General features: G+C 31.8%; 1 long non-coding RNA gene across 1 annotated transcript; it reads left to right on the top strand.

The window, feature by feature from the left end:
• Positions 1–227: 227 nt before the first annotated feature.
• On the top strand, positions 228–3,131 carry LOC107955178 (uncharacterized). Its single transcript, XR_001699838.2, has 7 exons — positions 228–377; positions 555–911; positions 989–1,011; positions 1,120–1,212; positions 1,304–1,396; positions 2,301–2,400; positions 2,834–3,131. It is a non-coding gene; the product is annotated as an uncharacterized lncRNA (long non-coding RNA).
• Positions 3,132–3,864: the final 733 nt, after the last annotated feature.

Raw genomic sequence — 3,864 nt, forward strand, 5'->3', positions numbered from 1 at the left:
TTTTTAAAAAACGCCGCTATAGATCGAGCATTAGCGGCGCTTCTTAAAAAAACGCCGCTATAGATTTAACTTTAGCGGCGCTATTTTAAAAACGCCGCAAAAAATAAGCAAAACGCAGTCATTGAGTTTTAAAGAAAAAACGCTGCTATAGAATTGTGCATTAACTGCGCTTTTTGAAAAATGCCGCAAAAAAATCATTTTATTTTTTTTGTCACAAAAAATTTTGAAGCGCGCCCACTTTATCATCCTAAACCCTAACCCCGCCAATATCTCTCCTTCGACTCTACCCTTTTATCAAAACAGAGCACCACTTTTTACCGTTTCTTCTTATAACTCAAAACACCAAACCCCCCTTTGCAACTGCTCACTTTCGCCAGGTACCCCTTCCTTTACCTTCTTTATCCTTAGATCTCGATTTCCCCTTTTCTATTTTGGTTTTGTATTTTATTTTATTTGATGGCATTGAATCGCTAAGTCGTTTCCAAGCTTCGGTTTTGTTTGGTTACTGAGAAAAAAACTTGAGATTTGAAGCGCGTTTTTTTCCCTTTTGGCAGAGAAAAAATGGACCAGTACCAGAAAGTGGAGAAGTCGAAGGCTGAGACACCAATAAACGAGAATAAGCTGAGGATTATAGTTCAAGGGAGAATGAGGAATTACATTTCTTAATTTGGAATTGTGATTTTTTTTCACTGTTTCGATATGCTAAATCAGAACTCACAGTAATATGAGTATTATTGTGCTTTTATTTTTGTTTTTCTTTCTTCGTTGACTGGAGACTGAGAGCGAAGACTACAACAGTAGCTGAGTTTTGCTTTTTTAATTTTTTTGTGTGATTATTGTAATTATTATTTTTAATTTTTTTTCCGGTCGCAGCTCTCTTTGAAGTTTATTGACACCGAGCAATTTTAAAGGTAAGTACTTTTATTTTATTATTGGTTTAGCTTCAAGTCAGATCTCATTTATTGTTCTTTCGATTTTGATGATACAGGCTCCGTGAGCTGAAACAACTTGGTAAAGAATGATTGACTCAAAAAAATCAAACCTTGATGTTTCTTAGTGTATGCCAAATACAAGAACTAAATCTACTTATTGTTTCCATGTTCCTATTCTTGTTTGCAGCAAATAAGCCATAGAGATTTGAAATTAGAAAATACCCTTTTAGATGGAAGTCCTGCATCTCGTTTGAAAATCTGTGATTTCGGTTACTCTAAGGTTTGGGAATAATTATATATAGTCCATCTTAAATGTCAGTTGCTTTATGATTTTCCAATCATTAAGTTGTTTTTTTTAACACTTGGTGTAGTCATCTCTGTTGCATTCAAGACCCAAATCAACAGTTGGAACTCCAGCATATATGGTATTGGAAGTTCTGGCGCGGCGAGAGTATGATGGAAAGGTATTATTTCAACTGTATAAAAAATAAAAGAAGAAGTAATATCTGTGTGAAATAAAAAAATCTAGCTGAGCATTCTATTGATCCGGTGTGCTATTTTTGCCTTTGAAGCCTAACATGTGATCACAAATAACTAATCCAAAGATTTTGAAATGCATGATAGTATCTATTCTTCCACTTCTTGGATTTTCTCATTTTTTATTCGATTTATTACTTTAAAAATATAAGAGATGTGATGAAATGCATTTTGTAGTTGTCCATGTTTATGAAAGTTTGTAATGCCTTATACATGTTGGAAGGGATCAATTTAATTCTCACATGCTTGTTATAGTCGAGTACCTTTTTCATTCTCTTCTTAATTTGACATCCATCTCTTAATATGTTAATAGAGAGAAATTTTGAGCATTAACCAGACTATATCATGCTTTCCTGCAATTTAAAGTTTTTCTTAGCGGCTGCGTTTTATTAGGTGATGATATATTAGAAACTTGTAGTAGCCAAAGCTACAATTAGCAGACCTTGTTTGGAAACTGATTCAGCCCATAAATGGTGATTGTAAACTGTGTGAAGTTCCAAATTACTAATTAGTAATTAACCTTTGTATGTGAAATAATTGTCCTTTCGGATCTGCACTTTATTGTATGTTCTGCACAAGGTGGGATTGTTGTGTTGGTTGTTACTAGGGGTAATGAGTTTTGGCATATGGATATAAAGATCAGTGTGTTTGTGTTCTTCAACAATGAGATATAGCTTAATTGGTATATGAAGAGTTTCCACAAGAAATGCTTAAAGCAATATTGCTTCCATTTTTTTCATTACATATTAAGCCTTTTTCACAAAAAAAATGATGGCCTTTTTATCATTACATATTAAGCCTTTTCTACATCTGACATGATGGCACATGTAGGGTGATTGAAAATGAGTATTTAGGTCTGAGAAATGGCATACTGGATCAATCAGCTATACTGCTTTCAAGCCATGGTTCTCTAACTTACATGAACTGCAAAGTAAGTCAAACTTTTTGTAGTAATTTTAGGAATAACATATCCTTCTTTGTTTTGAAGTGTTCGATCTATTTTTGTTAGCTTGGCACTGCTTATGCTTAATTTAGTCTTCATACAACTGCTATAATTTGGTTATCAGCCAGATTTATGATTGTTTTCTATTTTTATTGATTTATGTAATCAATCTCAATTTTGCTTTTTTAAAATTAATACTATTGTTCCTTGTTAAAAAATTGAATAGTTTAGACAATCATTAGAAAGAATGCCTATTTGTGACACATGGAAGAGCTATGATTGAGATTGTTTGTTAGTATAAGTTGCACATAATTTTTTTTTTTTTTTAGCCTTAATGGCTATATATATGTTTTATTTTTAACATCTCTGTTGTTTACCAAGTTTGTTGGTTTATCTGATCATTTGGTTTTGCACCCTTTAGATATTGAAGGTGTAGTAGAGGATTCAATCTCTTCAAGCTGAAAAAGCCAAGGCTTAGCACTTCTTCAAGTGGAGTGTTATTTAATGTTACATTCCATGGTCGTTTATCTTAGTCGGAACTTGAATTTTTGTAGCTACCTTGTGTACTAGCTTTTTTAACCATGATTGTTAATTATTACGTGTTTTGTAGCTTCTTTTATATTTGGTCAATTTAATATAGATCAGATGAGCTGTGAGATAGATTGCTCATTTATTTAAACATAATATTTTAATTCTAAATTTAAATTCATTAATTTTTATATTTAGCTTTAAAATTTAGATTTTAATAGAAAATTTAATTTAATTAATTTTTTTTATCCTTAAAAGTATATAGTTTAAAGTTTAATTTTCAAAAATAAAACATAATATAATATTTATTATAGAAATAAATATTATTTAATTAATTTTTTTAAAAGCATGTTTTTAGCGGTGTTTGTGAAAAAGCGTCGCTAAAAGTCATTTTTATAGTGGCGTTTGTAATAGAAGCGTCGCTAAAGGTTGTATTTTTAGCGGCGTTTGTAGTAGAAGCGCCTCTAAAGGTCATGATCTTTAGCGGCATTTTTTGCGGCGTTAGTGAAAGCGCCGCAAATACTTTTAGCGGCGCTCGCCGCTAAAAGCCTGTTTTGGTGTAGTGGAATACATCTATGTCTCTATTCGTGGAGTCCACTGCTCTAATAGCCAATACTAGCTATCTCTCCAACTGGAATTGTAGATGACATAATAATCATTTTCAGTATTTGAATCAAATGCTCACTTTGATTCTTTTACGGAATTACAGACATATTTAGATTATCTACTGAAGTGAGTCGTCTTTCTCGCAATGTAAATGTTCTTTACAATGCCACTTATCTTTCAAATGTGAAATTAACTTTATTTATTCATCATTCAAATAAATAGAAAATAGTTACACATTTACTACAATATGGGCACATTTCCCAACAGTTTCAACTCATTATTTATTAATTACAACATTATTTTGTTATGAAGTGAATC

This window comes from Gossypium hirsutum, chromosome D04 (genome assembly GCF_007990345.1).
Source record: "Gossypium hirsutum isolate 1008001.06 chromosome D04, Gossypium_hirsutum_v2.1, whole genome shotgun sequence".
In the NCBI taxonomy this organism is placed as follows: Eukaryota; Viridiplantae; Streptophyta; class Magnoliopsida; order Malvales; family Malvaceae; genus Gossypium; species Gossypium hirsutum.